The following is an 18,667-nucleotide window of genomic DNA, read 5'->3' as shown; positions in this document are numbered from 1 at the left end:
CCAATTGGTGTTCCTGAGTAAATTATTACATGCACATCAGCTGTGCAGCTACTCCATTCACCAATTACATGGCAACAGTGGGGTATAATTGAATTCTCCTCTTGGGCGTTGCCCTTTTGCCCTACCTTCGGGGAGACAGCCTGTATGTGTTTTGTTGTGAGGAATTGCAACTGCTATTTGGAGAGACATGGATATTTTGAATTCATGTCCCCCGTGGATTGTGTGTGATGTCTAGAGTATGTGGTTCTACATGTGAGTGTACCTGTCATCTCAACCTTCTGATAAGGGACTATTGCAAACAAAACCTGTAACATCGCCGTCTGTTCCATTATACAACAGCTACAATTTCACATGGCGCCATTACAAATGTGTCCCTCACAAGGTATGTTAACGATTCTGCAGATGTAATTGAGTGAGTGGATGTTTGTGATGTTATTACAGTCTGTATTGCAATTGTTTCGGGTGTGGGGGAGATGTAGGTGGGTGTACATAGCATATACAGGTTTGTGGGGACTACATTTCTACATATTCCATATGTGTGTATGGGCTCCTTCCCTAATTGAAGACCTATCATTTAGTAGACTAAAACTATGGTTGTTGCAGGCTTATACACTGAGCCATTGTTAATTGGTTCCTATATACCATGCAGGTGAGGTTGATACTTCAATACCTCCGGAAATACATCGATATGTAAGGGAATGTTACTAAATGACAGCTGTCTCGTGTATTTCTGTCACAGATATTTGCACTTATTGCAGTTGTGTTGGTGACTGAACCTCTTTGGCACAGGTTGCCACCATTTCAAATGGCCATAGTGGGACATTTGCAGGACACACATCGGTGTTTACAGGCCGACACATACCCACAGTCTGTACACAGGATAGAACGTACTTTTATAATAAATACATACTTATTCTTGTAGCACTTTAGCTACTTATCATGTTTCTTGTAACATTTATGTATTTTAGATACAGGAATAACTATTTAATGCTACTATTACATAATATATGGGACATAATTATGTCCTACAATCTCAGACATTGGCCCTTTTTAATATTTGTTGTCAGGACACAACTGCCCAAGGAGGGGTCCCTCTTAAAGTGGGACAGGTGGTAACCGTATGCCTTCGGCCAGCTATGACCACACCTACCGTAATGATCTACCTCTGAGTTAGCACTAACAGACACACGATGCAAACACACACACACACACACACACACACACACACACACACACACACACACACACACACACACACACACACACACACACACACACACACACACACACACACACACACACACACACGCACACACACACACTCACACATTACAGTCCCATGGAAACACACACGGCACTTTCAACACACACTTACACAGACTACAGCAATCACAAACACAGTTGAACACAGTACCCACGGCCGGCCTTAGGCATAGGCGAACTAGGCGACCGCCTAGGGTGCCGTTCAGGCCGGCCTCAAAAGGGCGCAATTTATGGACCAGAGTTCTGCTGTGATGACCCCTAACCAGGAAAAGCTGAAAGACAACAAAAACATTTGTTTTTTAAATTTCACTGCCGCCCATAGAGGCTAGCAATTGCACCCTCCCCGGCCTCAAAAGGGCGCAATTTATGGACCGGAGTTCTGCTGTGATGACCCCTAACTGGGAAAAGCCGAAAGACAACAACAACATTTGTTTTTTTAAATTTCACCACCGCCCATAGAGGCTAGCAATTGCTCCCTCCCCGGCCTCAAAAGGGTGCAATTTACGGACCGGAGTTCTGCTGTGACGACCCCTAACTGGGAAAAGCCGAAAGACAACAACAACATTTCTTTTTTGAACTGTGCTTGCTTGAGTGAAGCTCATGGCTAGTTACACTTATGTGGACATGATGAAATGACTGGTCTCAGCAAGCTATTAAAAAAAACAGTGATAGTGCAATATTTGTTTGCAGCTGCCTGCTTTCACAGTTAATTGGTATGGAGTCATCGTTGCTCAGTGCATGTGCCTCACATATCGGCTGTTTATTTCAAGATGCGGAAAGTTTCAAAGAACTAAGAGAAAATGGCTTTTTGTTTCTCAGGGAACTAAACCAAGACTGGAAAAGGGAACAATCGGTGTATGTTGAGTAAATGATATGTACTGTGCTGCTATATGTTTTACTGCTGTATTTGACAACTCGGTCGCCGCATGTACACTCATAACATAGCAATGATATTATTTACTGCTGTTAATTTAGTTATTTAATGCTGTCAATGTAAATGTGCTGGGCTGGCAATGATGCTATATTTTACTGCCCGTCGTTCGTAACACAAGGAGAGAGATTTATTTTGTTGTTCAGACAGACAATGCATTTCACTGACTCACTCATTTGGAAAGGATGTGTTGATTTACTTTGCTTAGTAGCTGTGTGTGTGCCTTACTTGATTCATTTTGAGAGAGAGATTTACTTAGATACTTAGATAGTTCAGACGAGACGGACAATGTATTTCACTTGCTCATCTGTTCATTTACTAAATGCTTGTTTGTTGATTACTTTGGTTAGTAGGTTGAGAGAGACTCATTTGATTCACTTTCTAGTTCATATGGTTACTTTATTCACTTTGAGAGAGATTTTGTAGTTCAGACAGACAACGCATTTTTTTATTGGAAAACTACTCCACCAGATGTACAGTGGCAAGAACCACCCAACACCCTCCGCATGATGTTTAGCATTTGTCTACTAGTTAAAAAACATAAGCAGACATCTGTCGGCCGAATGCATATGTAAAACATTAATTTGCAGTGCATTCACAATAGTTGCCAACCAAGCATCTGTTTATATGCTTTTTTTTCCATGCAAACACAGAGAAAGAAGTATGATTCACAAAGAATTCAAAAAACATTTTATGAACAAATACCATGCTTATTCAGATGTCTGCTAAAAGAAATAATACACAGTAATGTCTCCAATGGAGACAGCCTGTATTGTCATATAAAAATGTTGGTGTTCTAGCTCTATGTTTCAGGCAGAACTTTCACAAAATAAACAGCAAGTCATTTACAATGCTTGATGCTTGCTGTTGGTTATAGAATTTCTAAGTTTCTTGCAGAAGCCAGAAGATTTGTTGATAGTGGTCTTCTCACACATTAACATATTATTACCTTGCTTCTACAACCAGCAAATTCTTAAAAAAACAAAGGTTATTTTGAAGACAATGCCACTGTCTTATACTACAGAAAACGTCCTTCCCACAACATTAATTTGTTCATCAGTGTACAACCTGTTGCTTCTTAACTATTGCTCATTTCTCTCAAATAATCTTTTTTGCATTTCCTTATGGCAGAAAGTTCTCTACTACAAGAACCTTAAACTCAATACCTGACCCTCCCTTGCATATAAAATTGCCCTCTGTTGTTTCTGGATCTCAGGCGTGGCCGGCACAGCTCAACAATTTGCTGTAAGATGTCCCTGTCCACCCTGTAATGCTCTACTATCTCCAGATCATGTAGCCCCTGGTAGGTTACCCTTGGTCTGAACACTCTTCTCCTCCTCCTGGGCCTGCGCTGGTTGTCAGCATCATCCTCCACAACACCTTCAGTCTCTAACACATGGTGATAAATCACAGCTATGGCAGCTCCCAACATGTACATTGTAAAAGTTCCCCATCTGTTTACACTGATGGTGCAGTGTTTGGGAATACACAGGTGTGTGTGAGGTGCCTTCACACTTTATACTATTGTGCTTTGAACACTGATGATGTCATAGGGTGTGTATGTACAATTGGAGCTACAGGGTATCTTATGTGTTTTACCACAGGTACTGCTATTGTGGTGCCTTTGGTGTTGAATTACATTTAGCTGCCTTGGATTACCTCTTGCCCTTCCCTTAACATTTCTTAACGTTTCCCGTCCCATTTTCTGGCATGCATCCAGCAGCCTGCTTTCTTTTGTACTTTCCAAAACCTGGCTTATCTTGTGAAACGTGTTCTATGGCCGATCTACTGCAGGTTTGCTTTGCTCTTGGTGACAGTTCTCTTTTCTTTGCAATCCGACACCTCCCCTATCCTGTTCTGCAGGTTGCTGCGAGCAGACTTGTTAGCTGTCGTTGATTGCCCACTGTGAGTTAATAGGTGTTAATTGCTCAGTTGTACTCCAATTACCATACTGCGGCATTTCCTTATTTTCTTCCCCTAACCTTCCTGTTTGAGCTATGGTGCACGGCGTGTGCGTCTGCTTACCGGGTTTTGGGCACGTTTTCATCCACGTACACATGCGCTTTCAGGCACCATATGTGCTCTCAGCTAAATGATGCTATACCTACATCCCCACCCCTATCCTGTGGCTTTGCTTAGCAATGGGCAGCCTGGATTTGCATTGCTCCAATGTGCTTACAGCTATTGTGGCACACCCCACTGCTAATGTCATGTATGCCTCCAAACCACTCCTCGGTGTTGTAGCTCTGTGCCGTGTGATACATCCTTAGTCCGGCGGGACGTTTGTGATTCACTATTACTTGCCTCATTTGCATAGCATTGACTACTAATTCATAGTTACCACGCCGAACACTGTCACAGACCCTTAGCAACCCTTGCAGCTTGGTTGTGGTGTACCATGCATACCATTGAGTATTATGGTGAAATCATGATTTGTATTACATTGCGATTTTATGACATTTGTATATATTTTCCTTGTGTTCCCATTTGCGCACACATGCCCTGTGGTTGTACTTTGCATTAATGTAGACATAACATTAAATGTTGTTTTTTTAGGTGTTGTGCATCTTTTCTTATGCTATTGGCTGTATATTCAGCCATTGGCATATGTTAACTTTGTAATACATGAGTCTGGTCCACTTTCATAGCTCCGATGTTCTGTTTGGCAAAATGTAAACCATTTTTTTTGGTTTACATTTCTGTAGGCTTACGCTACACCTGCACCACTTAATGAATCACTATGTACCTTCATTTTCATGGTGCAGTACTGCACATGGGGTGATTAGCATATCTGAGCTGAGGGCTGTGCAGTTCTGGCATACGCTGGTAGTGCACGTGGAATTGGATCGTACCTGAATCGCTCGGCGGCCATATTTAGCATTATGCCACCTACGCAATGCCTGTGCCTGGTGCAAGCTTCATGAATCCTGGGGTTTGTGTCTCTCTGTATGCAAGACACTGCAGCCATTGGGTATAACGATTTCAGTGATCAATGCTACTTTTGTCTTCTTTTTATGGATCACTATATCTGGTTTTCTCACATCTTTCTTTTCAACTGTGGGTAATGGGTGATCCCATGTGATGTAGACTTCATCATTTTCTACGATGCTTTGTGCTGCAGGTTTCTAGTGTTTTCAGTTACTCCGATATTATAATGTTTGCACAATCCCCAGTCCAATAGTCTTGCCACATTATTATGCCTTTCACTATACAGTCCTTCTGCCATTTGTATGTCACAATCAGCAACAAGGTGTGCAACTGTTTCTAATTCTGTTTTACAAAACCTACATTTGTCTATTTCTTCCACATGTTCAATTGACTTTGTAAACCAACTTGTAAGTAGTCTACTGTCCTGGACAGCCAATATTAACCTTTCATCTTTTGGTTTGATTTGCCTCTCTTAAACCATTCCTACATTTGATCCTGATCAATATGAGTTTGCTCCAGGAGTTTTCTGTACTTGCAACTACATTTATGCATTTTCCACACTTCTTCTCTTCTCATCTGATCGTTCACTTTATACTCTTTCTTTTGTTTTATGGCACATTCAGTTGCTGCCAGATTTTTATCTATTTCTCATTTGTTGGACACTGATATGCTTCTGCTAGACTAAGCAGAGAAGTCATCTTAGATTTAGTCTCCTCATGTTTCAAAACTTTCACTATGTTTGGGTCTTGTGAGGTCAGCAAATACATATGCGGTCCCATGACTGCAGATCTATACATGTAATGAATTTCAAGGAGGCCCATACCTCCTCCGGAACAGAGAATATATAATCACTCCAAAATTGTAAGTTAGGACAGGAAGAGCAAATTGGTTTATAGCTTACATTTTGTTCCTAGATGTCAATGCTTTTTCAGTATTCATTTTAGTCTTTTATAATATGCACTACTACGTTTTATTCAGATTGTTCATGTTTTATTGCTGATTCTTCATCAGTTCCCAAATATTTATAGATTCTGTCTGGCTCAAGTTCTTTTATATCACATTCTTGTCCCAAACTGACGTTTTCTTGGTGCTGCAGCTTTCCTGATTTAAAGGTTGCTTTTGCACATTTATTGAGACCAAATGGCATTTGTATTTCATCTGAAAAAGCTTTGATTACTTGCAGTTGTGCTTTCAGGTCCTCTTCTGATGATCTATGCAGTTTAAAATCATCTTCAAAGAGAAGATGAGATGTCTTTACACTTTGTTGCTTTCTGAGTGCCAAATTACACCCTTGACCTAATCTGTTATGCAGACAGCTTAATGAGTTAAGGGCAAGGCAAAAGAGCAGTGGTGACAGAGAGTCACCCTGGAATATCCCCCTTTGAATTTTTATCCCTAGAATAATAATTTGTCTTTTATCATGGCTTAACTGTAAAGTGATGTGCCACTGCTTCATGGTCGCTGTGATGTAGTTTATCAGTGTAGGGTGTATCTTATACATTTTAATCACTCTTTTATCCATGAATGTGGGATACTGTCAAATACTTTTTTGTAGTCTATCCTTGCCATACTTAGATTCTTCCCCTTTTAACAGTTTTCCACTATGACTTTATTTAACAACAAATGATCCTTTGTTCCATATGACTTTAATTTATTACCCTTTTGTTCTATTGTCATAATTGAGTTTTCTTCTAAAATCAGTTGGAATCGATTCTGGTCTATAGTTTATATGTCACTAGAAGACAGGTTATTGGTCGATAGTTTTTAGAATAGCTTGCAGGTTTTCTCTTAAGTAGGAGCAATGTTTTTCCCAGAATGGTGTCTTTTCATGGTGTGCATATCAATAGCTCTTACTCATGGCTAAATCTTTGTGCTAAGATGTTAATACTTTTAACCAGAGGTTAGGTACTACATCTGGGCCTTGTGTTTTCCAATTAGAGGCTTTTCTTAACTTTGTTTCAGTCTGTATGATCATTGCTTCATCCCATTTCATATCCTGTACCTTTGAACTTCTTATTCTTTCTTTTACTTCTTCTATCCATTTAACACCTTTGTTATGTTCCACAGGATCTTCATAAATATTTCCCATAAATGTATCTATCTCTTCTTTATTTGGTGGTCTTTCAATTCCTTTTACCTTATTTCACAATTCTTTATAAAACTTTTTGGGTCATTAATAAATTGCGTATTTTGTATTTTTCCTTTATATTTATCTGTGTATCTTCTAAGTTTTTCTGCCTGTGCTAATATTTTTAGTTTATTATTTGCAATAGTGCATGATAAATCCTGATCCATTATAATAATGTGCATTGTTTTTATCATGTCTATCTTTCTGAGTATATTTGTTGATCAGTACCCTCTTCCATACTCTTCTAAAGGTAACACTTCTTGTCTTAGTTGTTTTATAGTTTTCTCTATTCGATACATCCACAATGGTATTCAGTTTCTCCCCATACCTACCCCTTACTACCCTTGTGTTCTCGTGGTAGGACTTTATCTGTTATTAATTTGGCTGCGCAATAATGTATCCTATTTACTTCTGCTATATCTCATGCATCTACATGAACAGTCCTAATTACTGTATTCATTTGTTTTATCAAACTTCTAACTTTTGGGGTTTTATTGACTTTCTGCAGTCTATTTCTTTCATTGATCTTAATATGTCTATCCATCTTTATTAAATCAAGCAGCTATTCTCTTAAATAATTTTCTTCTAAACAGAAGATGCATTCTTTGTTCTCCATTTCCTGTGGGCATTCTATAGGAAGTTCCAGAGCATCTTCCTGTGCCATGTTCTCTTCAGTTTCACCCTGTGTCATCCGTTGCTCTTTCGTCTGGGAACTTGTGGTCCTATCACTCCATGACATTGACTGTGTCAGAGTTGCCACACTTTCCTGCTCTTTCTCATGTTGTATAGCTCCAACTGAACGTTTGTACTGGTTTCCTTTGGGAGGCTCCAAAGTACCTTCATATGCCAACTGATTAGATGCTTCCTACTTTACTGGTTTCTCCTTAATGTTGGCGTCCATTGCTCTATACTGTTGTCTTGTTATCTGAATTAAATTTTCTAATTTTCTACACTAAATCTCCACTTTGCAGGTAATCCATAACCTCAGTTTCTATTTCTTTAACTTCTCCATTACCAGTCCTCATTTCTACTTTTCTTCTTTGTTTTCTTGTTTTTTGTATTGTAAAATAGTCCATATCCAGATGTCTTTGCCTGCATTATTCTTCAAATATCTTTGGTGCTGCTCTTTTTGCATTGATTAGTTTTGCTTTCTCCTTTGCATAAATATTGCCCCATATTAAATCTCTCTTTCTTTCCCATGTCATATTTCTTCTTCAGATGCCTCCTGCTCCTCTTGTTTCTCTTTCTTTTGGAACTAGCTGTTCCATCATGCTGTGATGTAACCTGAGTTAGATTTTCTACATTGAATATTTCACTTCACAAATGTTCCATAATTTCAGCTTTATTTTTTAATTTCTACTTGACTAATCTTCTGTTTTACATTCATTCTTTGTGATATTATTTTTTATTGTGAAATATTCCATATCTGGATGCTTTTGCCTTTATTTCTCTTCAAATACCTTTGTGGCTGCCTTTTTTGTGTTGATTATAGGTTGAGTGATGATCACTGAGACAGTCTGGGAGGGTGCTGGTTACCTTAATTCTTTCAGGGTTGGTTGAGAGTATGCATTAGCTGAGTGAAGTGATAGAGGTTAGTATTATAAGAGGTAGAGTTATGTTTGTTAGCAGTCATTAAGGTCACTGAGCAGGATGGTTTCTTGGTTAAAAGTAGATGATAAGAAGCTGAGCATGTTTTCCATAGTCTTGGCATTTTTTGGGGGGATAAGGGATGTAGGAGGCTACAACTATTATGAATTTCTGATTCTTTATGTGGAGTTTGGCTATTAGTATTTCTTTGTTGCTGTACTGTTGAATAGTTGGGAGGTGGGTATGAATTTGTGAGGTGGTCTGAAAGATGATGGTCATAGCCTCAGCCCATTTACCTACCTAGTCTTTCCTAAAGATGGTATAAAAAGGAGGAATGATGTCTTCATCTTTAATTTCAGGTCTTAACCAGGTTTAATTGACACCTAGAATGTGAGACTGATAGACTTCAATCCATGCATGCAGGTCTGATATCTTACTGCAGATGCTTTGGGTGTTGAGGAGGAGGAAACTGGGGTTTGCTGCATTTTAGAGGATTGTTGAGGAGAGGAGTATTTATGCAACAGATTTGGACAGGTTGGGTATTGGGTTTGTTTCGGTGGAGCTAGTGTTGGACCAGTGTTGGGGTATACATCTCCATTCTCTATTAGTTTATTGGTATGGGTGGCAGAACTGGATTTAGCACTAGGCAAGCTAGCCAGTTGCTTAGGGCCTATTGGCTGGGGGGCTGCCATAACATTTAACTAATTAAACAATTAAAAAAACATTGCACTGCACATCTCTTCTTTAAGGGCACACTCTGCATGCATTTTTAGATTTGATTTCTTGCATTGGAACATCTTTCACACATTGGAACTTCACTTCCAGAGAAAAACTGCTTTGCTACCATTTGATTACTTGCCTGAAACTTCCATAAACATTTGGAATGAGGTGTTTGTGAGTGTGTGTGTGTGTGTGTGTGTGTGTGTGTGTGTGTGTGTGTGTGTGTGTGTGTGTGTGTGTGTGTGTGTGTGATTGCCATGGGTAGAGAGCTGGTTAGTTAATTACTTTGCTCAGCCTCAAACCTGGTACTTTAACTGCAGAAGACAAGAGCCTGGATCTACTACATCAACTAGCAGACTGCTCACTTAGTTATTAGGTTTGATTGAAATGTTCTGAAATGGGTAATTTTGTCTCTTATTGGTCATACATTAATGGAAAAAATCTTCAGAACTGCATTTTCAAGTAATGTGAGTTTCAGTGCATTTTCATGGAGTTCCAGTGCACTTTCAAACAATGTGAGCTTCAGTGCATGTTCAAGGAATGTGAGCTTCAAAGGAAGAGAAGTTTACTAATGCTTATGCTAAGTTTGTTTTCAATGTGCACTCTTTTGTTTAGCAAATGTCTGTCAGTGTTGTTGCTAAAAAGTTTGAAAGCAGTGATAGTAGCTTAGCAAGTAGTTTACTTGCCTTTAGTGCAGAAGACTGTGGGTTTTACTCCCACACCATGTAGCTGGATTACTGATACTATAAGGCACTTTAAGGCGGGAGGGCTGTCCTTTGTATGAGATGTTAAAATGAGTCCCATCTGTCTTTGTTAATGGTAGATGTTGTAAGATCTTTTCCATCTGCCTGCACTATTGAAAAACAAGGGGGAAGTGCCCCAATGCCCTGTTTAGATTTTCCTGACCACCAAGGGTCTCCCTTGAAAAGATGCTACTAGCCTAGTGGAGCAGACTTGGTCAATAAAGGATATTTAAATTAAAAGTTTTACCATTATTTCAAAAGTAAAGAAGAAAGTAGTATAAATGCTGGCAGGTTTGAGCAGCAGAAATGCTGTGGGGGCAGGCCTGGTCCAGTCCCCTGCCTAGGACCCCATTTTTCCCTGCTCCAGCTCTACTGGTTAGTAAAGTTTTTGAGGTTTAGTGAAGCCACTTGTAGCATGGATGACCAGAGCAGGGCTAGTCCCCCTAGACAAGAGTCAGGTCCTATTTATCAGCAGTGTAATCAAAATCTAATATTAGATATTTTTTTTATTTTATGGGTTGTTTTTATCAGACAGGTTAAAGGGTTGCTGCTTGCTATGTTTCCACAGCACTACTTAGTTTTAGGGAGACAAAGATTGAAGTGCAGTGTATGTCTCAGTGGTTACTAGGGAGAATAGCTGTAGGAGGCAGCTGCTGAACTGAAGACAGGGCAACGTATTACATGATACAGCAGAAGCAGTCATTCAATGTATTGCTTAGCAGTAAAGAAAGACTGTCTGGGTGCAGGAGAAACTGGCTCTAGTAGCTTACCTAATAGCAGATGGGTATCTTTTAATGCCTTCCCATGGTTTAACCTTTCCTGATACGTGGAATAATCAGGATGGGAAACTCTTGTCTGAGAGGCAACTGGGAGGGCTCTTCAAACACAAATGGCTAGTTCTCCTGTGTTGAGTGGCTATATTCCTGGGGAGGGGGAGCATTAGATAAGTGCTCTATGAAGCTGGATTAAAACCAATTAAGCATAACATTAATGGCTGTCTTAGATGCCGCGGTGGTGCAGCGGTAGCGTTGTCACGTGTGTGTGTGTGTGTGTGTGTGTGTGTGTGTGTGTGTGTGTGTGTGTGTGTGTGTGTGTGTGTGTGTGTGTGTGTATCATGGAATTTGTTGAGTCAGGTGCCACAGTGCATTTTCCTGCTTAACATTCCTTTTGTTTTTGGGCCATTTTTAATAAAAGGCTTTGTAAACTTGTTTATTAAACTATCAGCCAAATAAATTTAGTTTTTCCTACCCTGAATTTATCTTGGGGTAGAACTTGGAGCATCCATAGACTTTAATGGAGCACCTTCACACTCTTTGAATACAACTCACATTTTTCCTGCAATGATGCCACTGAGGTTAAAGTTCACTGTATATGTTCAGTAATATCAGTGTATGGAAAATACAGATTTTAAAAGCATTTTTCTTAGATAGAAGAACTTCTCTGGAAACTTATGATTACAGTTATAACTAAAAGAGTTCTCAGTTTTAATCTCCATTATTGACAATTCTATTAAAATGATATAGCAGATGAACCTTAAATTTAACTTAGAAATGTTCACTGTAGGTTGTTGCCATCTAAGTATGGCTGTTGGAATTAATTAAGTAATGTGCCACCTATTTATATTATTATTTTTTTTTGCCTTATCAATGACATAGTGGTATAAAGCCAAGGTGCCCTCAGGTTAATTAGTGGCTCAGGGCCTTGATGGTGGGGTATGAAGAATTAGGGTGTCTATCCTGGGGTGATGGGAGGCACATGCTTGGCATCTGGAGGAGACTGGATCTCAACAAGTTAATTCTGGGCTAGGCTGGCAAGAAGACAATGAAGTTATAACTGTCCTATGGCCCCAGGTCAGGGACACATCCTATAGCTCCAGGTCAGGGACACATCCTATGGCCCCAAGTCAGGGACACATCCTATGGTCCCAGGTCAGGGATACATTTCATAGTCAATCCCCATTACCCACCCAGTCTGACAGTGGTAGCAGCATACTGGAAGAAAGACTTATGAGTTAAGAATATGCCTAATTACACTGTGTTGTGAGCATTCCCTGCCTGGCTCATCCCATTTTATAGTACTGAAAGATATTGACCTTACATCCTGTACACAGTGGCATACTGCCTCCATGTGCATAAGCTCTTCTCAGTGTGGGAATAATGAGAAGTTCACCAGAGAGCTGTGGAGGATGGGACTGTAGGGAAATGGCATAAAGGATAGAAACAGGGATCTGGGAACTCTGGATTCCCTGCTAGGGAACTGTGGAGGATGGGATTATAGGTAGGGATCTAATATAAGGAGATTCTGAAATCAACAGCAGGTGGAATGAAAAAAACAGAGTATTATTTTTACAGGAGATGTTTTGTATTGTGGTACTCTGCCAACCCCGCCCCCTTAGTTTAGGTCAGCTGGTATTGGATACTTATTCTCATCCCTCTCTGGCTGGATCACTGAGGCATAGTCATGGTCAAACCTTCTATGCCGTTCAGCAGTCATTTTAACTGCAACAGAAGGCTAACAAGTCCTGTTCTGTAGTAAAACATGAGCATGTGAGCTATGTATAGTCAGGGACCCAAGGCAATGAGCATAAACATTTCTCTCTTATAAGGCCCTAGTAAGAAGTACAGAACAGTTTCTCACATTAGAAGCCATGGAGAGAGAAGCAGGCAGAAAAAAAAGAAAAGAAAAGGCATCCAATGAAGCACAAAGTACAGACACTGAATAGAGCCAGGGCACTTTAATACCAAACTTGTTTTGTTAGGTACACTCTCATAGCAGTTCTTTTGTAAATGTTGGTATACTGCACTTATATTTATATGTTCCTTCTCCACCTTGCTGTGTCAGTGTTAAATTTGTCTTCTTATTTTGTTCAAGTGCATTGTGTCTTTGTGGACTTAGAGAAAGCATATGACAGGGTGCCTAGAGAAGAGTTGTGGTATTGTATGAGGAAGTTGAGAGTGGCAGAGAAGTATGTAAGAGTGGTAAAGGATATGTACAAGGGTAGTGTGACAGTGTTGAGCTCTGCAGTGGGAGTGACAAATGTATTTAAGGTGGAGGTGGGATTATATCATGGATCAGCTCTGAGCCCTTTCTTATTTGTAGTGGTGATGGACAGGTTGACAGATGAGATGAGACAGGAGTCCCAGTGGACTATGATGCTTGCAGATGACATTGTGATATGTAGTGAGAGTATGAAACAGGCTGAGGAGACCCTGGAGAGGTGGGGATATGCTCTAGAGAGGACAGGAATGAAGGTCAGATGGACTAAGACAGAATATATGTGTGTGAATGAGAGGGAGGATAGAGGAATGGTGAGGATCCAGGAAGTAGAGTTGGCGAAGGTGGATGAGTTTAAATACTTTGATCAACAGTTCAGAGTAATGGCGAGTGTGGAAGAGAGGTGAAGAAGAGAGTACAGGCATGGTGGAGTGGGTGGAGAAGAGTGTCACTAGTGATTTTTGACAGATGAATACCAGTAAGAGTGAAAGGGAAGGTCTACAAGAGGGTAGTGAGACCAGCTATGTTATATGGGTTGGAGACAGTGGTACTGACAAAAAGACAGGAGTCAGAGCTGGATGTGGCAGAGTTAAAGATATTAAGATTTGCACTGGGTGTGATGAGGGTAGACAGGATCAGAAATAAGTATATTAGAGGGTCAGCCCAGGTTGGACGGTTTGGAGACAAAGCCAGAGAGGCGAGATTGAGTTGGTTTGGACATGTTCTGAGGAGGGATGCTGGGTATATTGGGAAAAGGATGCTAAAGATGAAGCTGCCAGGTAAGAGGAAAAGAGAAAGCCCTGAGATAAGGTTTATGGATGTGGTGAGAGAGGACATGCAGGTGGTTGGTGTGACAAAGCAAGATGCAGAGGACAGGAAGAAATGGAAACAGATGATCCGCTGTGGTGACCTCTAATGGGAACAGCCAAAAGAAAAAGAAGATTTTCTTCAAGTGGATGTATAATAAAAATTGTTTGGTACATCTTGCAGCCAGGATTAAAAATTAAGATGTCTATCTTGATTCTGCAGATGCCTGCCAGATGGAAAAAAAAAAAACAGAAACAAAAATGCTTTCCTTTAAAGGTCTGTTGTGTGAAATGCAGTAATTAATTCCTGTATAGGCGTGTCTGTGGCACCACTTTTTTAAGCTACTGCTGAAGATGTAAATATACAAAACAGTTTGTCAGATGATTCAGCAAAACTATAACAATGTGTACAGCCAATATCTACAAACATTAGGTGGAACAGTTGCATACATCACATACTACTGCCCAAGTCCAGTAGCAGAATTAGGAAGATGATGACAAACAGTTTTTCCTCCCACACAGTTCTATTTTTGTTTTTTTTTGGGTTTCTTATTCTCTTGTCAAGTGAACAGACTTGATAATGAAACAGAATGACATATCTTGCTTAAACGTTTAGCTCTGCTATTCAAGGCCTGTAAAATTAAATGATATAAATTTCCCCAGCTTCCCAAATGTACTATTCACTGAGAAAAAAAACAAAATTACATAAATGCAGAAATTTTGAATTAGAAAGAGTCAGCACTTTATGAACACAGGATTTTAATGTGCATTCACTCGTATGGATCCAACTAGTTGCTGCTGGTACACATTGGTAGTTTTAGTTTCATATCATATTAGACTCACCTACAATTTAAATATGCACAGGCAAGGCATTGTTATTTAACACAATCAATAAAATGCAATTTAGTGAACTCAAAACAAATGATAGCTAAACGATAAGTAAAATCCTCAAACTCATTTTCAGTTTTGTGACAGTGGGTGAATGTGAGGCTTTGCAACAGCTACAGCAAATATTCATATTAAAACACATTACAAGTAGCTCATACCTTATGCATATTTCAGACATAGATGACCTCAGTGGGAAAGCTGTATCTTCTGGATTTTAAGTGTAGTTAAACTCATCACTCTACTAAATAAACTCTAATTTTGCCATGTACATGCTTTGTATCTGTATTTTTTAAAAGAGACAAAGTATTATTTATAGTTCTGTATTGCATTTATGCTAAAGAGAGAACTATTATTTTCCAGTTTTATAATGTATTTATACTGCAATTTATTTGTAAATGACAAAGGGTATTATTTAAATGAGGCATTATTTCACAACTTTGTATTGTACTTGTGCTACAGCATTTATTTAGTTCATCTATAAATGATGTGGTCTGATCGGGAGGACTTCTAAAAGCAGTGCAACAGCCACATTCAAAACACAATGACCATTAAGAGTTTTGTTAGACTATTTTCTAATACTGAAAAAAAACACACAAAACTGAAGTTGCAGCACATGAAACAGTATCAATTTCAACACACCAACGGACCAAAAAGATTTAGAAAAACACGTAATTTTATTCCATAAATCCCACAAACTAACCCACCCCTCAGACCAATTATGGATGGGGGGAGATCGAAAACAAGCGCCATAGCAAAATTTCTGGATTTAAATTTAAAACCTGGGGTGGCCCATATTCAGCATATATGTCGTGATTCATGGGATATTCTGAGTAAAGTTAACAAATTTGTTTTGAAGGTCAATTCTTTAGGCAGGCCACAGGGGTGGCAATGGAGCTGATGTGCGCCCCCCTTTTTGCAAATTTTATTATGGCAGAATGGGAGGAAAGGTATGTCCTTAACTCTGAATTTTGTGAGATTTATGAAATTAAATTACATGTTTTTATAAGTCTTTTTGGCCCGTTGGTGTGTTGAAATTGATACTGTTTCATCTGCTGCAACTTCAGTTTTGTGTGGTTTTTCACAGTTGTTTTTTTGGATATTTATTTTTTAAAATTACCTTCAAATCATGTACACTGTTTAACGTGTATCGGAATAATGATACAATCATTACTCATTCCATTCTCTTCAAGCCCAGAACACAACATTCACAAGCAAAATCTAAGTTAGCAAATAGATTCTAAAACTAAATTAGCAAAAACTGAAATGCAGAGACCTGTCAGTTTTCCATGGTAGTTTTGCCAGCTTTGTACAGGAACAGGACGTTTGTTCATAGTGTGAGATAATGCAGACTTGGATGTATCAAACTTTAATCAAAAACAGGGATTACAAACTAAGCAAAAGTACAGCACTCTGTGCCTAAACTGTGACAATAAACAAGATGGATGAATCTCCACAAGATGTTTGTGGACTCCATATTTAAATGAAGAATTGCACAAGCTGCCACTGAATGCTGTCCCTTTTCCAAATGCGTCTGTAAAATGAAGGAATGAGGCCATGATATTTAAAGGTGGAAAATAAAAATAGGTAGTACGTTCCAGAATTCTCATGTGTACCTCTAACAGATAAAGGCAAAATGTTGTAATTTACATCTACACTATGCATTAGGCAAATATGATGATTTCTGAGGAGCTTTTTACAACGAGTACGTCACCCAGCAGCAAGGTGACAGTCATACTAGTAATTCCAAAGGGTCTTGTTAGACAAGCTTTGGTCTCAAAAGGTCATAGATAATTCATGCTGGGCAGAAGGCTGAAGCAGGCAGTGCATGAGATCTATGTACCCCTAATACCTCCACATACTTTGTGCAAGAAACCCAGAAGTACTGCAGACATACAATTTCTTCTAGTCATTACTTATTTAATTATTTATCCTTTGCTGTCTGGGTTAACCCCACTAGGCTAGTGGCCTCTTTTTAGGGAACACCTGAAGTGGCATTCATACTAATAGGGGAAATGTGGTCACGGCATCAGGAACATTTTCCTACTCTTTTTGATATAGTATTTTTTACATCCTTTTCAGATACCATAAACTGAAGCAGATGAGACCGCAGTTTAAGATCTCATCCAAAGGATAACACAGCCAGGAGTACTGCAACCCCATTATGCTGCTCTGCAGTGTCAACAATTCATCAGCTGGAGTGGGAATCGAACTCACAGGCTGCTGTTCTTCTAGTCCCAAAGCCAAGTATGCTACCTGATACACCACTAGACATGCAGATATGATGAAAGGGTTCTTACTGAATGATTAAGGACAGTAATTATTATACCTGGAAAAGTGAGAATAAATGTGTGAAATAAGGGGTGTATATTACATTTGAGAGTCTGGTACTTCAGAGTATTCCCTGTATTCTGACATACACCAATTGAATATGTCGTATATATTAGTAGCAGAGATGTGGATACACAGCTCTCCACATTGTGGGGAGGTGCAGAAGGTGAAGCCCCCATACAAAAATGCTTTAAGGGCATTACAGTGAGTTTCAGCATTTACAATATTTAACTGACATTCAAACTTCATTTTTCATATCACTGGAGGTTGCAGTTGCAGGTATTGTACTTTTAATGTCTGGAGTAAATCTAGTACCATACAGCTGAGATGGTTAGAGTGTCACTCAGTGACATTTGTGAAGATGAAGTGAGACATGTGGCAGTGTCTCATACTTAGAAAACAAACATCCAAAAGCCAGAAGCCAAGCAATCAGCTCTGTACCAGAAATGACTCAGATATTAGAGGCATTCAGTACAATATTAATGGAATGTTCTTTGCACTGCATATGGATGTTACAGAGCAAATAGATTTGTGAAGCAAACCCCAGGATGTAAAAATCAGAGCAAATGCAGTCCTGATGAAGGATTTAAACTACCCATACATTAACTGGTAGACCAGTCAATGCACAGTATTAGCCTAGTACATTAATCAAAGTAACTTGAAACAAATATTAAAAAAATCAAACTATGGATGTTAATAGCCAACATCATGCTAAGAGAGCAGGAATATTTTAATTAACCAGTTGTATCTAGTGTTACCAATTCACAAAAAGGCAGAGATCACATCAGACTGAGACAATTTTAGATTCATCACTCTGTCCACTTAGTCTATATAAAACCATGGGAACAATTTTAACGAAGAAAGAACATACTTTTTGGTAGAGCTGCAGCAATATGGGACCTTTCAAAAGCCTTGTCATTGTATGGCATAAGAGAATAAGTGAATAATTAAGAGCAAAAATGATAATTCAAATGTAGCTCAAATAGTAAAGTATTGGTCTAGCAATAGGACACAGCCAAACAAGGCAGGTGGAGTAATAAGATGGATAGACAGAGATAGACATATAAATAAAATGGCAACTAAATGGCCAAGAAATGTGGTAAAACTCAGAAAAAATAACTTTATTAATGATTAATTGCTGTTCCAGTGGTAAACAAGGATAAAGCCCTGACTATAGCCAAACTGACCAAGGTTCAATTAGCAGTTCGGGCTACTGAGTGAGTGGCAGGGAAGGATGGCTGTTTCCATCCCAGGAGGAAGGGTCATCCCAAGGATGTTCCCCATACTACAATCCCTGATGGAGGCTGGGTACATGAGAGGGGGACATGGTCCAAGGAGGGATTAGGCTTGA

This window comes from Protopterus annectens, chromosome 3.part0 (assembly GCF_019279795.1).
Source record: "Protopterus annectens isolate FY-2018-M chromosome 3.part0, PAN1.0, whole genome shotgun sequence".
Classification (NCBI taxonomy): domain Eukaryota; kingdom Metazoa; phylum Chordata; order Ceratodontiformes; family Protopteridae; genus Protopterus; species Protopterus annectens.
Note: the sequence above shows the minus strand (reverse complement) of the source record.